This window comes from Lynx rufus, unplaced genomic scaffold (assembly GCF_022079265.1).
Source record: "Lynx rufus isolate CCGP_SWC_20201006 ecotype Redwood Valley unplaced genomic scaffold, mLynRuf1.p SCAF_31, whole genome shotgun sequence".
Classification (NCBI taxonomy): Eukaryota; Metazoa; Chordata; class Mammalia; order Carnivora; family Felidae; genus Lynx; species Lynx rufus.
The window spans coordinates 4,980,468-4,997,400 of NW_025814847.1; the positions used below are offsets into that span (position 1 = coordinate 4,980,468).

The 16,933-nt window shown below is 46.2% G+C and overlaps 1 protein-coding gene and 1 long non-coding RNA gene across 2 annotated transcripts in view; one reads left to right on the forward strand and one right to left on the reverse strand.

The window, feature by feature from the left end:
- Positions 1 to 732: 732 nt before the first annotated feature.
- On the reverse strand, positions 733 to 2,690 carry LOC124521789 (uncharacterized). The gene is made up of 2 exons (XR_006964603.1): positions 2,440 to 2,690; positions 733 to 1,075 (listed from the first exon to the last, which is right to left on the reverse strand). It is a non-coding gene; the product is annotated as an uncharacterized LOC124521789 (long non-coding RNA).
- An 8,536-nt stretch (positions 2,691 to 11,226) lies between these two features.
- Positions 11,227 to 16,933, forward strand: part of ADAR (adenosine deaminase RNA specific) — a 36,544-nt gene continuing 30,837 nt past the window's right edge. Inside the window, exon 1 of the mRNA XM_047092676.1 lies at positions 11,227 to 11,289. The gene's annotated coding sequence lies outside the window, so the exon portion shown is untranslated. The remainder of the gene's footprint in view (positions 11,290 to 16,933) is intronic.

Consider the following 16,933-nt stretch of genomic DNA (forward strand, 5'->3'; position numbering starts at 1 on the left):
TAATAAAAAACTGGTTGGGAACGTTTACCCTGGAGGGGAGCGGGAACAAGTTAAATGCATAGGAATAAAAACAATGTGGTCCAGGGGCGCCTGGGCAGCTCAGTCGGTTGAGTGTCCAACTCTGGATTGCGGCTCAGGTCATGATCTCACCGTCCATGAGATCCAGCCCCGTGTCGGGTTCTGCACGGGGCCTGGAGCCTGCTTGGGATTCTCCCTCCCTCTCTCTCTCTCTCTCTGTCTCTTTCTCTCTCTCCCTCTGCCCCTTCCCCACTCATGCGTGTGCTCTCTCTCTCTCTTTCAAATAAAAAAAAATTTTGTGTAATGTTTATATTTGAGAGAGACAGAGACAGAGCGAGAGCAGGGAAGGAGCAGAGAAAGAGGGAATCCAAAGCAGGTTCCAGGCTCTGAGCTGTCAGCACAGAGCCCGACGTGGGGCTCGAACTCACGAACCGTGAGATCATGACCTGAGCCGAAGTCAGACGCTTAACCGACTGAGCCACCCGAGCGCTCCTCAAATTAAAAAATTTAAACAAACAAGCAAACACAGTGTGGTATTGGCACAGGAATCTACAAAAGTCAATGGAACTGAGATTTTAGAGTCAGTAGCAAGATAGAAGGACATGAAGAAGAATATCTCATAACGATAATGAAGTCAGTTCACTAAGAAGAGATAGCAATATAAAATTAGTAAATACCTGATATCAAACATCAGAATATAAAAAACAAATACAATAAAACATTAAAATCTCCTTTATGTAATATTAGTATCATTACATCTGCTTCTTTTGTTTTGTGTTTGCTAATCAACTGTTAAACCCGTCTATTATTAGTATCGGTTATGGCATTTTTCAGTTCTAGAGTTTCCCTTTGGTACTTTTGCTATAGTCTCCAATTCTCTCCTGAAATTGTCCATCTTACACTTTAATTTCTAGAACACGTGAATCACAGTTGTCTTAAAGTCTGGGTATGATGACTCCAATATCTGTATCTCCTGGGGGCCGCTTCCGTTATCCCTCTCGCCAAGGTTTTGGTAAAGGCTTCCCTGTTTTACATGCCTCGTCATCAGGTGCTAGACCTAATGTGGGAAACAATATAGAGATAATTTGAAGTAGTGGATAATATTATCTTCACCCAGAGAGGATTTGTTCTTGTTTACAGGACAGATTAGGACAGGGCAAACCTCCCGAATAAACCCACCACTGAGTTGATTCAAGCTGGATTTCAACCTCTGGGAGCGCTAGCCTGTTTCGGCTCATCCTTACTCCCGGGGACCCAACGGGAAGGCCTGGGATGTTTGCCAGGACCCCCCTCACTGATGAGCCCTCAACTCCGAGTATCATCTCCCTGGGAAACTTCCAGAAGCTCTGCTCACCTTGTCCTATCAGACTCAACTCCAGAATTGGTAAAGAGGGGCTCCCGGGGGGGGGGGGGCGGGAGGGGGCTCAGTCAGCTGAGCGTCTGACTCTCCATTTTGGCTCAGGTCGTGGTCTCACAGTTCGTGGGTTCGAGCCCCGCATCGGGCTCTGTGCTCACAGCACAAACTTGCTTGGGATTCTCTCTCTCCCTGTCTCTCTGCCCCTCCCCCACTTGTGCTCGCTTGCTCTCTCTCTCTCTCTCTCAAAATAAATAAACATTTTTTTTTTAATAGGAAACAATAGAATCGGCAAAGAGCTCAAGTGGGGCCAAGTTCTGGCCTCACCCCATGGGGCTCTCTTGCAGTGTCTTGACCCGTTTTCTGTGCTCTCAGACATTCTAGGAATACCTTACCCAGCCTTTCTAATTGTTCTTTAAAAAAATTTTTTCTTTTAACGTTTATTTATTTTTGAGACAGAGTGTGAGCAGGGGACGGGCAGAGAGAGAGGGAGACACAGAATCCAAAGCAGGCTCCGGGCTCCGAGCTGTCAGCACAGAGCCTGACCTGGAACTCGGACTCACCAACCGCGAGATCATGACCTGAGCCGAAGTCTGACGCTTAACTGACTGAGCCACCCAGGCGCCCCACACCTTTCTAACTGTTCTTGATGGGAGGCTTGATCTGACACAATCTGGTTTGAAACATCTTTGTGTGATTTTTATTTATTCTGCCTACTTCAGTGAGTCTGAAGAAGGAAGTGCTTAACAGCGCCCAGAGGTATCTTTCAAACTTTCTCTCAAATGGAAAATTCTGCCAATAATAACTTCGAGAGCCCATCAGAAGATAACAGGACACTGTGATCTGGCTCTCGTACATGACCTGCCATATTTAGTAACACTCCTGGAGGGACGCGGAGACGGGCCGTTTCAAAGACTTCCTTTGCCTTAGTTTTCTCTCTCTCCCAAACCCCACAGCCAAAGCCTCTGCACCCACACACCTCCCTTCCGCCCGGCGGCCTGTCCCTCCATTTCTAGTTAATCCCGACGCTAGGGGTCCACACTCGCGCGCGTCCCACCGGAGCTTACAGAAAGGACGTGACGGCAAAACGGCGCGCACGAGGGTTCCACAAAGGGAGTCCGCACTTGGACTATTCCTGCACGTCTTCAAGGACGCCTTCAAGGACGAGCGCGCCCCCACACCCGTGCCTCTAACGTGCCGTCCCTTCTCCCTCCCTGCTGGTCGTCATGTGCTCGGTCCCTCGGCCTCCCCTGTCTCCAGAACGCTGAATTTCAGCGCCAGCCACCGCTGCTGGGGCCCCCTGTGCACAGACGCCGAGCGGGTGCGCCGACCGCCCCGCCCCATGCCGCCCTGCCCGCCCCGCCCCGCGGCTGCCCTGCCCCGCTGACGCCCGCGGTCAGACAGCGGCACAACACAGAAGGGCAGGGGAGTCGACGTTCACGACAGAAGGAAACGGGTCGGTAGGGAGATTCCTCTCTTCTCTCCCCGGGAGAGTTTATGAGTGATTGAAGACACCTTTAAGATACTCCTGCAGGCCCACTTCCCCGAGACACGCTTTCTACGGCTTCTGGAAGGACAGTCCCCCAAGGCTGAGCTGTCCCAGTTGTACTAAGTGGCAGCTACTTGGTAAACACATCCTCGCATCGGCTCTCCTTTCTCTGTGTGTGAACCCAAACAAACATACGACAATGCCTGATCCGCGCACTTAAAAAGACAGAAACAAGGACGGAGACAACAGCTCTGCGCAAGTCAGGAGGAGAGCGCAAAGAGGCAAAGCTTTCAGAGCTCCTGTGCTGTCTAGAGGAGTGTCAACACTGCTTAAACCCTGGACCTTGTTCAGTTAGAATGCGTGACAAATTAAAAACAAAAACAAAAACAAAAACAAAAACAAAAACAAAAACAAAACACTACAAAAAGAGAAAGTATAATTCCAAATCTTTCAAAAGAAAAATGTGGAATAGGAAAAAAAAAAAAAAGTTTCAGAAAGAACTCAGTTAATCCAAGAACAGGAACACAAGAGAGAAAAAGATCAGAAACAAAATACATAGAACAAGAAGAAATCAAAAAGTAAAATAGACTCAAAGTCTAAATATATTAGGAATTACAGGACGCCTGACCGGCTCAGTCGGTTAAACAACCGACTCTTGATTTCGGCTCAGGCCGTGATCTCACAGTTTGTGAGTTCGAGCCCCATGTCCAGCTCTAGCCTGACAGTGTGGAGCCTGCTTGGGACCCTCTCTCTCCCTCTTTCTCTGCCCCTCCCCCACTTATTCTCTCTTTCTCTCTCTCTGTCAAAATAAGTAAAAATAAACTTTAAAAATATTTTTAATAAAATAAATATATATAAAAACAATCACAACAAATACATGTGACCAAAACTGACAGTTACAAAACAGAGATTGCCAGTTAAGAATTTTCAAAAACCCGGCTATGTATATGAGTACATGTAAAGCAAAAGAACTTAGGTTGAAAATAAAAGGATCAAAATGACATTCTAAGCAAATGCTCACTACAAGAAAGCTGATTTGACTATGTTAATATCAGACAAAAAATAAGCCTTAAGATAAAGAGCAGCACAGAAATAGAAAGGGATAACTGTGTAATGACATAAGATTTAGTTAATCAAAAATTGTACTAACGCAATTCTAAACATATAAGCACCTAATGAAACACGTTTAAAATATAGAGAATATAAACTGGTAAAAACTGCAAGGAAAAATTGACAAAGGTACCACCGGTGGTAGTCATGTCATGAAAACTGTGTTTTCAGCATGACTTCATCTATGACTACTGATCCAAGCAGACAGAAAAGGGAAAAAAAAGATCAGCAAAGATACAGGATATTTGAACAACGAAAGTAACAAGCTTGCAGCAATATATTAATTCTATACCCAATAGTGAAAGAAAACAAACTTTCTTCAAGCACACATGGAACATTTATAAGATTAGAGCATATACTAGGCCAAAAAGCAACTATCCACAAATTTCAGAGAAAAGTGTCACAAAAACTATGTTCCGATCACAATGCAAGTATTTAGAATTTAAAATTGTGATAGATTCTGAAATTTAAGAACATGTTTTTTTTTTTTTTTTTTTTTTTAAATTTTTTTTTTTCAACATTTATTTATTTTTGGGACAGAGAGAGACAGAGCATGAACGGGGGAGGGGCAGAGAGAGAGGGAGACACAGAATCGGAAACAGGCTCCAGGCTCCGAGCCATCAGCCCAGAGCCCGACGCGGGGCTCGAACTCACGGACCGCGAGATCGTGACCTGGCTGAAGTCGGACGCTTAACCGACTGCGCCACCCAGGCGCCCCTAAGAACATGTTTTTTAAATAACTCATGAGTCAAAGAAGAAACCATAATAAAAACTTAGATACATTTTACAACTTAATGACAATGAAAACAGTATCTATCAAAACTTGTGGGAGGGACATCTGGCTGGCTCAGTCGAAGGAGCATGCGATTCTTGATTTCAGGGTCATGAGCTCAAGCCCTACATTGGGCATGGAGCCTACTTTAAAAAAGAAGAAAGAAAGAAGGAAAGAAGGAAAAAGAAAGAAAGAAGGAAAAAGAAAGAAAGAAAGAAAAAGAAAGAAAGAAAGAAAGAAAGAAGAAAGAAAGAAAAAGGGATATAAAGTGGGAAAGTGGGAAAGAAAGTGGGATATGAAAAGTAGTCCTTCATGAGAAAATTATTGCTTTAGATGCTTTTTATATAAGGGGGGACGGGTTAAACATTAACAAAGTAAGCACAAAACTTAAGAAGCAGAAAACAAAATAAACCCAAAGAAAGTAGAAGGAAAGAGATGATAATTATAAGAGCAGAAACAGAAATAGACAATGAAACAGGAAGCCAAGACACAGAGAAAATCCACGAGTTGGTTCTGTGAAAAGGCCAACAAAATAGCCTCTGCAGTGATTTATCACAGAGAAAAAATAACATAAATAATTCATCAGTCAGTTTTGACTATAACCAGACTTGAAGCTGTGTTACGAAGCTGCCATCATCAAGACAGTATGGTACCGGCACAAAAACAGACACAGATCAATGGAACAGAATAGAGAACCCAGAAATGGACCCACAAACGGATGGCCAACTAACCTTCGACAAAGCAGGAAAGAATAGCCAATGAGAAAAGGACAATCTCTTCGACAAATGGTGCTGGGAAAACCGGACAGCGACATGCAGAAGAATGAACCTGGACCACTTCCTTACACCAGACACAAAAATAAACTCAAAATGGGTGAAATACCTAAACATAAGACAGGAAACATCAAGATCCCAGAGGAGAAAACAGGCAGCAACCTCTTTGACCTCGGCCACAGTAACTCCTTACTCAACATGTCTCCAGAGGCAAGGGAAACAGAAGCAAACATGAACTATTGGGACCTCATGAGGATAAAAAGCTTCTGCACAGCAAAGGAAACAATCAGCAAAACTAAAAGGCAACCGACAGAATGGGAGAAGATATCTGCAAACGACATAGCAGATAAAGGGTTAGAATCCAAAATCTAGATAGAACTTAGCAAACTCAACACCCAAAAAACAAATAATCTAGTGAAGAAATGGGCAAAAGACATGAATAGACACTTCTGCAAAGAAGACATCTAGATGGTGAACAGACACATGAAAAGATGCTCAACATCACTCATCATCAGGGAAACACAAATCAAGACCACAATGAGATACCACCTCACACCTGACTAGTGCAGCCACTCTGGAAAACAGTATGGAGGTTTCTTAAAAAGTTAAAAATAAAATTATCCTTCAATCCAGCAATTGCACTACTAGGTATTTATCCAAGGGATACAGGTGTGCTGTTTCAAAGGGGCACATCACCCCAATGTTTATAGCAGCACTATCGACAATAGCCAAAGTATAGAAAGAGCCCAAATATCCATGGACAGAAGAGCAGATAAAGAAGATGTGAGATATATATACAATGGAGTATTGCTGGGCAGTCAAAAAGAATGAAATCTTGCCATTTGCAACTATGTGGATGGAACTAGAGGGTATTATGCTAAGTGAAATCAGTCAGAGAAAGAGAAATATTATATGATTTAACTCACATGTAGAATTTAAGAAACAAAACAGATGAACATAGGGGAAAGGAAGGAAGAATAAGATAACAAGAGAAAGGGAGGCGAACCATGAGAGACTCTTAACTACAGAGAACAAACTGAGGGTTGCTGGAGAGGTGTTGGGTGGGGGATGGGCTAAATGGGTGATGAGTATTAAGGAGGGCACTTGTTGGGATGAGCACTGGGTGTTATGTGTGAGTGCTGAATCACTAATTTCTACTCTTGAAATCATCACTACACTAAATGTTAACCAGCTTGGATGTAAATAAAATATATTTTTTGACTATAATATGCTGTGGTAGCTGACAAAATTCCAAATTTCATTTATTTTTTGCCTGCTGCATAGGCCAACTACAGAATCACCATCGGACTTTCCTCCACGTGTCCTCTCCATTTGGGGACCCCCAGGGACAGCCGTGCCACTCTCATGGCAGAGAAGAAAGAGCAAGAGAGCTGGGGCAGACCCATACGATAGCCTCTAAAATTTCTGCTCAGATATGATGTCGCCGTGACCAAAGCCATTGCCAGACGAGTGGGTGTCCGTATTCCTCCCACAAGAGGCACTTCAAATCAGGTAACAGGTGTGAATGTGCAGTCCTCTTACAAGAAGGGGGGCAAATATTGGAGGAACAGTAACACAGTCTACCACAAGCAATATTATAGATGTGAAAGGAGAAGTAACTGCAAACATGGCAGGGACTGACAACACTACCAACAGCTTTGCGCCAATGAACTTTAAATCTTAGAGGAAGTGGAGAAGTTCTTTAAACCGCTGCGAGGAGAAATAAGATACCTAAACAGTCTCACAGTCTCATGAGTATTAATGAAATGAAAGCAGTATTTTAAAATCTTCCCACAGGGGTGCCTGGCTGGCTCAGTCAGTAGACCTGGTAACTCTTGGTCTTGAGGTGATGAGTTTGGGCCCCACCCTGGGTGTAGAGTTTACTCAAAAAAATATAAATAAATAAATAAATAAATAAATAAATAAATAAATAAATAAATCTCTTTCCACAAAGAAAATACCCAGCCCAGATAGTTTTATAGGTGAATTCTACCAAAACTAGAAGGGAAAGATATTCCAGAGGACATCTAAACAGAAGGAATACTCCTTGTATCATTCTATGAGCCTTAAAACACAGATGAAGGCAGAATGAGAAAGGAAAATCACAAGCCCGTGATGTTCATTAATACAAAAGTAAAAATCCTACATAGCATAGAAGCTGAGTAAAACAGCATAGAAAATTGATCATAATTTATGGTCAAGTACTTTATCGTAAGAGTGTAAGGACAATTTAATATTAAAAAGTCTATAAATGTTCTTTATCAATATATTAAAGGCAGAGAAAAATATGATCATCTCATTAGCTGTAGAAATTTTTTGATTAAATTCAAAATCCGTTCAAAATAAAAACTTTTCAGTAAATTAGGAACAAGAGGAACCTCCTTTGACAAAGGGGGTTTACAAAAAGCCTACCAAAATATCATTCTAAATTTATTTACCAAAAATAATTCCATAAAATAATTCAAAATTTACTTTTCAAAACTCAAAATCAAGTCCAGACTGCCCAAGTCAAGAATGTCAGGAGAACATCACCATTTCTGTTAATTAACTAGTGTTATACTTTCAGAAAAATAAAAAGCAAAAATGACTGGAACTGACATTATTTTCATATAATGATTGTCTACATATTGTTTACAAATTATTAGAAAGAACAAATTATTAAAATCAAAGACTAAGTGTTGTATCCAGCATGGTGGCTGGATACAACATCAATATACAAAACTCAAATTTATTTCTACTCCAGCAACAGACCATCACAAAGTGTAAATTTAAAGAATATCCCTTACAATAGCATCAAAAGCTACAAAGTAAGAATAAACCCAACAAAAAATGTGCAAGATCTGGATTCAGAAAATAATAAGGCTTTACTGAAAAGACATTAATGAAGACCTAGTAAAAAGATGGCTATTCCTTGTTTATGAATTGGAAGACTCAGAATCATAAAGATGTGAATTCTGTCCAAACTTATGTGTATATTCAATGCAATGTCAATTAAAATCCCAACAGGTTTTGTGTATGTGTGTGGGTGTGTGTGCCCACGCAACTTGAGAAGCTCGTTCTAAAATATGTCTGGAAAAACATAGGGCCAAGAATAGCCAAGATGGAAGATGAAGAAGAAAAATAAGGAAGATTTTCCCTCCTAAATAACCAAGGCTTTTTATTTAACTATGGTAATTAAACAGTGTGGTGTGGACACTAAGACAAATTGTCCGGTAGAAGAGAACAGACAGTTTAGAAATACGGCCATGCACAAACGGAATGGTAATATATGACCAAGTTGGCATGACAATCAGTTGGGAAAGGAGGGGCTAGTAAAAAAACAAACCTGGGGGGTGGAAAACTCATATGCATGTAAAAAGTAAAACCATAAACCAAAGTAAATTCCAGAGAGCATAAGAATTCAAACATCAAAAACAAAACTAAATATGTTTAGAGTATATGTTAATGTATATTGGGGTGCGGAAAAAAACAGAATAAACATTTATAAACTCAAAGTTAAGAATATGGAGCACCTGGATGGCTCAGTTGGTTAAGCATCCAATCTTGATTTTGGTTCCAGTCATGATCTCACAGTTTGTGAGGTGGAAACCTGCGTTAGGCTTTGTGCTGGCAGTGCCGAGACTGCTTGGGATTCTTTCTTTCTCTCTCTCTCTCTCTCTGCCCCTCTCCTGCTCATTTTCTCTCTCAAAATAAGTAAATATTTAAAAATTAAAAACTAAAATTCTTAAGTAAAAATTTTTTAAAAAGAACATTTTTATCAAAATAGGAAGTGAAAAGACAAGCAACACAACATGAGAAGAAATTTGCAACACATAAGTGACAAAGGAGTAGTGTTCAGTACAATCCACTAAAAAAAAAAAAAAAAAACAGTGAGGAAAAGACACGAACTGGGTATCATAAAAGTGAGTCAAGGATGGCCCCCCCCCCCCAGGTTGTTTATTTCTGTACAGCAGGCTGGGACCTATAAACTCAAAACCTGCCAGTAAGTACCAACCTCAAATGTTTACACATCCAGTTGTTTTAAACACTGTTCCAACAAGCTGTTAGCCACTTAGAGCCACGTGCCTGTTTTGCATACTTCATGAAACTGCACCCAACATCTGCTGGTCACAGAGAAGATAAACCCTGTGGCTATAATGACCCCAACCTGCGGCTGCCCTTCAGAGCTTTCTGACCCAGCGACTTCCTGCTGGGCTGCAGAGCAACGGACACCTAACATCTGGTCACCTAACATCTGGTCTCCTCGCCATCTAAATGCTCCAGAGTCTCTGGATTGTCTAGTTCTGAGGGCCTTCCCCGCCTACAAATCTGTCAAAGGTGACCCAAAGAAAGCCTGTGTGTGTGTTACTGCCACCTCGTGGTCTTATCTTTTTCCTCGCTCTGCCTTGAAATCCCTCCAGCCCCAGACACTTGTATTTCACAGTCAAGAACTACAGATGGCCAACAAGTATATGAGATGTTGAACCTCGGGGATATGCCAATAAAGCCAGGACAGGACATTATATAACTCCCCTTTCATGGCCCGAAATCAAGAAGTCTGCAGTGTGAGGGGAGATACGGTGCTGGTACAAGTGGAACTGGGGCATAACCACTCTGGGTAAAGATATGGCACCATCATGTAAAGTCGAACGTGACACACCCAAAGCCCATCAATTCTACTCGTAGGTAAACGTACCCAGGAGAAATTTTTGTACAGAAACACCAAAGGGCACTGCTCGTAACCACACTGTTGGAAATCGCAAAAACAAACAACAAAAGCAAAACTAAGCAAACAGACCTAGAGATTGCATAAACGTTCAGCAGCTGGAGAATGGACAATGATACACTCACATAATGGACTATTATGTGGCAGTGACAATGAATGCTGGTGTCCCCCCAGGATAAGCACGCTGAAGCCCTCGTACTGGGAAGCGCTAGCACTCGTGACTGGGATTGGGGGTGCAGGAAAGAGCCCCCACGGAGACCCCTAGGCCTTCGGCCACATCAGAAGCCTACCCCCAGGAAGGGGACCAGGCTGGCACCCTGCTTCCAGCCTCGAGAACCTGTTGTTTCTAAACCCGTGGTGGCTTGTTAAAGCAGCTTGACATTTAGCCAAGACATTTAGCAACATCTTTGTGAAAAGTCCAGAACGCTAGACAAAAGTTAAAAAACGAAAGTAGTGTTATATCGCTTAATAGTGAATATAAACGTGAAAGTCCGTTGCAGCGATGGAAGAGTTGCTGTAAACACAAATCAGGATGGAGACGAATTCCGAGGGCGGCAGTGATGAAGGATGGAGACTCATCCCCACACTGAAGTCAGTGGGCCGGGCGGTGGGAGGGCGAACACCGAATGACCTTCGAAATTAAACGGGCCATCCGAAAACAAATAAATAAATAAACGGGCCATCCGAGGACCAGCGGTTGCGGCGTCGTCGTAACCGGCCCCGTGCACTTGACCGCCACCGAAACCCCCGAGGCACCTCGTGCCGCGCCAGGCCGGGAGCGCACCCGCGGGCCGCCCCCCGCACCAGCACCCCGGCGAGCCCCCGGGAGCCCGGGACGGCGGAACCCCCGCCACCGCGACGCAGACAAAAGAGGCGACGGTCACGTGGTGCTGCCGCCCACGCCCGGCGCGCCGTGACGTCACCACTCGGCGACCGGGCCATTGATTCCCGGCGGCGGCGGCGGCGGCGGCGGCGGTGGCGCGGCTACGTGGTGGGGGCGGGCGGGGAGGGTCCGCGGCCGTGGCAGGCTGTGGGGTCGGGCCGCGGCCCGGAGGATCACCGCACCGGGTAAGAGGCTGTTTCCTTCTCTGCATCCCCTTCCCGGCTGGAGCGGCTGAGGAAGGGGGCGCGGGGCGGGGGCGGGGGCGGGGGGGGGGGGAGGGTGCGTGCGTGCGCGCGCGTGCGCCCGCCCGTGCGCGCGCGCGTGTGCGCCCGGGGCGCGCGGATGCTCTGGCGCGCGTGCCGGCCGGAGCCCAGCAGCTGGGGACCGGGGGCGCCGCCGCCCTGGGCGCGAGAGCGGCTGGACGCGGGGCTCGCGGGGCTCCCGGGCCGCCTCCCCGCCCGGACTGCCTGCGCCCCGCGGCCCCCCGGCTGGCCCGCGCCGGCCCTGCGCGCCTCCCGCGGGGAAGGCGTGGGCGTCCGCCGTGGACAGCCCGCTGCGGGTCGCGGCCACCGCGCCGAGCCTCGGCCTGGCCCTGCTGCGGGAGGCCTAGTTGCGTCACCTCCCCGTCCTCCGTCCTCCATCCGCTCGGCGTGATTCTTGGGCCCCGCTAGCGGGTAAGCCTGCCGCAGGTGTTCCGTGTGATGTCAGAGTTTGGGAAACTTGCCTTTCCAGAAGGGATACCTGTCCTTGGGTTTTCCGGGCAGCGGGGGGCAGTCTCAGCAGGCGCCTAGCCGGGAGGGCAGGGCACTGGCACACAGAGGTCCCTACGGTGGCTGCTGCCGGAGGGGCAGGCCGAGTAGGTCACGGGGAGCGTCAGATTGTCGAGCGGATGTGGGCGAAGGTGCCAACTCCATCTTTACCAAGCAAGGCTTGTCCCCCTCGCGTCGAAGCCTCCGGATGTCTTTTTCTTTATTTAACAAACACTCGCGTGCTTGCTGCACGGGCCGCAGAGAGGTAAGAGTGGAAAGGGGCGTGAGCTTTGGAGTCAGGTGTGCCGTCTGCCATCTGTGCGACACTGAGTTATTTAACTTCTCTGCTCCTACTCGGGCTTATCTGCAAAACGAAGGTAATGATGTCTACTTTGCACGGTAGTTGTCAGAATTCGAAGTGTCAAGCTGTTACGAGTAAGGGCACGGCACCCAGGCGCTTGAACTTGCTGCCTTGCTGAAGGTGCCGCGTTGCTTCGGCGGAATGAGAGCGGGGAACTTTTTGCTATTTTGGATGTTTGCTATTCTGCCAGATACGATGAAGCAGACTTGGGGGGAGGGGATGTCAAAACCCACAATCTCTCTACTAAAGACCTCATAAAATTGCAGAACTGGAAAGAGGTTAGGGCTTCACTTATTAATTAATTATTAATTAATAACTGCTTCTTCTTGAGCACTTGCTGTGTGCCCGACACCGTCCCAAGCGCTTTACATACACTAACTTCTTTCATTCGTCCGGCAACCCAGTGCAGGAAGTAAGCATATCCCCATTTTACAGATGCAGAATAGGAGTCTCAGCCACAGTCCTGAGACTAGTTAATGGCAGAACTGGAACTTGAACCCAGAACCCAGGCTCTCAGGCTGTATGGAGCTTGAGCCTTGTTATTTCTCAGTGATGAGAGAGAGGGAGAGCGCGCCCTGGCAGTGTGAACCTGTGTAGGGGGACAAGGGAGGCATAAGCAGAGCTTAGAGGGCCGGTATTTGCTGCAAGAATAATATTTCAAGTTGTTCAGTGATAAATTATCTTTTATTTTACATTTTACCCAGCACGGTCCAGGTGTGAACCGAGATTTGGCCTTTTCACCCAGAGAAAAAGGAAAGGCTCACGGGCACACAGTGCTGAGATCGTGGGCACACAGTAGGTATTTGGGAAATGCCTGCGGAAAGAAGAAAAAATCTTGAGGTATTGTTATTTCTGCCGGACTGAGACCCATTGCTCAATACACAAAGGCTGCCTTAAGCCACTGTTACACAGTAACAGTATAATATGAGCATCTTTCCTATTCATGGACTTACAGGTTTGGTGGTTTTTGTTTTTTTTTTAACGTTTGTTTATTTTTGAGAGAGAGCGTGCACACGCCAGTGGGGGAGGGTCAGAGAGCAAAGGACCGAGAATCCAAATCAGGCCCTGTGCTGACAGCAGTCAGCCCGATGCAGGGCTCAAGCTCACAAATCCGGAGGTCATGACCTGAGCTGAAGTCAGACACTTAACTGACTGACCCACCCAGGTGCTCCCAAGGACCTAAAGATTTAAAGCTGTGTCTCAGACCAAGATTGGAATTCTGACCTGTGACCAACTGATGAGAGTTTGTTTTTTTGTTTTGTTTTTTTTAATGTTTATTTATTTTTGAGACAGAGAGAGACAGAGCATAAACGGGGGAGGGTCAGAGAGAGAGGGAGACACAGAATCGGAAGCAGGCTCCAGGCTCTGAGCTGTCAGCACAGGGCCCGACGCGGGGCTCGAACTCACGGACCGCGAGATCGTGACCTGAGCCGAAGTCAGACGCCCAACCGACTGAGCCACCCAGGCGCCCCATGATGAGAGTTTTCAAATATGTGAACAAGAGAATCTGAGCTCTGGGCATCTGTAGTGATCTCTTGAGATATAGCAGTTTATTTTGCTTTAACATCTTAGGTTTGGACCATATTGGGTCCAGCTGCCTGAGTTAAGTTTTCTGGAGAACACCGGATGATTGTTTGGTATAGAGGTAAAGAGTTCAAGATACTAGCTTTGTGGCAATATGAAATACTTAGGAAAGACCTGTGACTAATGGGCATTAATGTGGGAATAGGAAACTGGTTTCAAACGGTTGATGTTGGTGGTGGTTTCCGTCAGCTGTCGTTCTGGGTTCTATTTGACGATGTCTTAGGGCTGTAGAGTGGATTATACCAACTCACAGGTTTATGTTCCTCACCCATATAGACTAACACGCCCCCCAAGTTCCTCCACCTGAGAAGCTGTTACTGCCTCTGTACCCTCCCAGGTGCCCTAAAGCACCCAGTTCACCGTCTTCATCAGCCCTAATGGGAGAAACTCTACCGGGGTGTATGCTCTCATCCCCCCGAACCCCGTCACCACCACACACAGAGTAAAGCTCTTTCCCAAAAAGAGGGTGCGTTAACCCAGTCGTAGATGGCAGAAACCCAGTGTGAACTCAAGCAAAAAAGAGCCCCTCCGCCTTTGACAATTTAACTGGAAGTCCAAGGATGAGCCTCAGGTGTGGCTGAAATAGTGTCACAGACTCTTGGCCCTGCCTTTCTCTGCTCCTTTTTTTGCTTATTGGCCTCATTTTCTGCTGTTTTCTCTGTACGCACCGGCAGCCCCAAGCTGATGACTTTGCAGTGCTCTTCTGCACTGTAAGCCGGTCACTGTGGACAAGGGGACAGGGACACCATAATTGGACAGGTGTGTCACGGGCCCACTCCTGGGATGCCAGAGTAAACCGCTTGTCCGTAACCACGTGGGATGACTGCCGCGTGTACGTGTGCGCGCACCCCTGCTCGGATCCTACTTCGAGGCCCTTCCGGAGCCTTCCGGCTGGGACACCTGCCCTGGTTTTGCTTGTCCGTCAAGTTGTTGCCGTGTGGCCCTGCTCCTGTGCCCTCTGACCTTTCCACACCCGTGCTCCCGCCACATCCTCCCTTCCCCCACGCCCTCAGACGATCTGCTGTCGGGGTTCAGGTCACGATTCTCCCAGAAGCCTCCCTGGGCCTCCGTCGACGGGTTAGGCCCCCTTCTCTCTGCTTATGGATCAACGCCGGAACACGGCCCTATGGTAGATTTGAGGGCCCCCGTCCTTAGTTGACGTTACTTCTCTTAACACTTCTAACCCATTGGTGTTGCATGGTTTGTTGCCTGTCTCTCCTCGTTAGAACATCAGCTTCATGAGAATAATGAGTAAAAGCATTTTTGTTTCATTTACTGCTGTGTTTCTAGGACCTAGGACAGTGCCTGACACGTAGCACGTGCTGGATAAGTGTTTATTAAATGCATGAATGAGAGTCTGCCCACAGGGAGAAAATGCTGGCATCGTGTTGATGAGGACTCCAGTCTGCCTGGTAGATACAGTTCTCGCTGTAAATGTCTGCAGACTCCAGGGCTCCGGGCCCACCCTGCAAACGCAGAACCTCTCCCCGTGTGCCTGCACAGGCCAAGGTCGGGCCCCACAAAGAAGCCACGGGAAATTCCACCCCGTGAAATGTTTCGCTCCCCACTCAAACCTTTCTCAACGATGATATGGTGTATTTGGAGGCTTTTTCCATAGTTTGAGGCTTTTCCTTAGGGTATTTATTTTTAAAACATTCATTTGAACACTTATAATGTGCCAGGCATTGTTCTAAGCCTTTTATAAATAACTCATTCTTTGATTGGAGTTTGGGGATCAAGAGTTGTGAACTTTAACATTTTTTTTCCTTTTGAATACCAAACACTCAAGAAAGGCTAAAAAATCCCAATTAGAAAATTCTAAAAGAGATGAGACCTGCAGCTCACCTCACCCTGCAGAGGCCGGCCTGTGGTGCGTGCCCCCCTGACCTCTCTGGGGTTTTACAGTCGCAGCTGTTAAGTAAATGAAGTTCTGTGTGCGTCTCTGGGCTGCAGACGTAGAGGTGCACGGGTCTCTCTCAGGGACTCACTGCGTTTCGCCCCGTGCAGCTCTGCGTGGCCATCTGCACCTCGCCTCCCCTGTGCGCTCGTCCGGGCGCTTCTGTTCCCGGCCCCGCGCTGGCTCCGGGTGTGTGGCGGCCGGATGGGGGGCCGGTGGCGCTTCGGCCCCAGGGCTGTGCGGTGTTGGTCTTCCGCCCTGTCCCGGGGAAGGCCCACGTCTGCCCTACATACAGAGCACATCCGTCTTTCCCGGAGAGGGGCCTTACCTTCCAGAAGCCTACCTGTGCCATGCCCACTCCCAGCGAAAAAGGGAGCGGGTGCCCTTTTGTTTCTTCTTTAGCACAGAGTAGTTCTCCTAGAAATAGACGCTTGGGGTGAGGGCCGCTGTGTAACCCCACGCTCCCCTCCAGGCACCGGGCCCCGCCTGCATCTGCTGCGGCCTGCGGTGCTGGGCTCCGTCCCGACGCGCTTCCCGAAGACCGCGTGCCCAGCACCCTGCCCAGCGCCCTGTCTGCTCCGGGACCGGGCGTTTTCACGAAAACCGGAAAATCTTTGTTACATTGAAAATTACTGTCTGGTTTTAATGTGTATCTTTTCTTACGATTAAGTTTGAGCTCTTTACAGACGGTTATCATGTTTATTTCCATTTTTTTTAATTCTCAGTCAATATTTTGTCTATTCACTTAATTGCATTTAAGTTACTTTTTACAAATTATACAAATTCCCTTAAAAAACCTGAATATGTGCTCCTTATAAAAACAACTTTATCTGCCATGGATATTTCTCTGATTTGTTGTTTGCCATCTAATTTTGGCTTTTTTATTAAACATACAAAACCTGCTTTTTGTTATTCTGTAGACGAATTTTGTGCTTTTTGATTTCTTCCTTTGCTTGCAAGCTTGAAAGTGTTTTTTTCTCATTCTGTATTCCAGTATTTTATGTTTTGCTTTTTTTATTATTTTAAACAGCTAATACTCCATTTTATTTTAGATTTTAACAGATATTTTATGAAAATGCATCATGTTTTAAATAAAATCAGTGTGAATTAGATGGTCTATATTTTATTTTACATTAGTGCATACATATTTTTCCTTTTTAAAATAATTTATCAGAATATCAAAGCTTGTTCCACAAAACTGAGATTGAAACATATGTATGTATAATTCTTTTAATTTT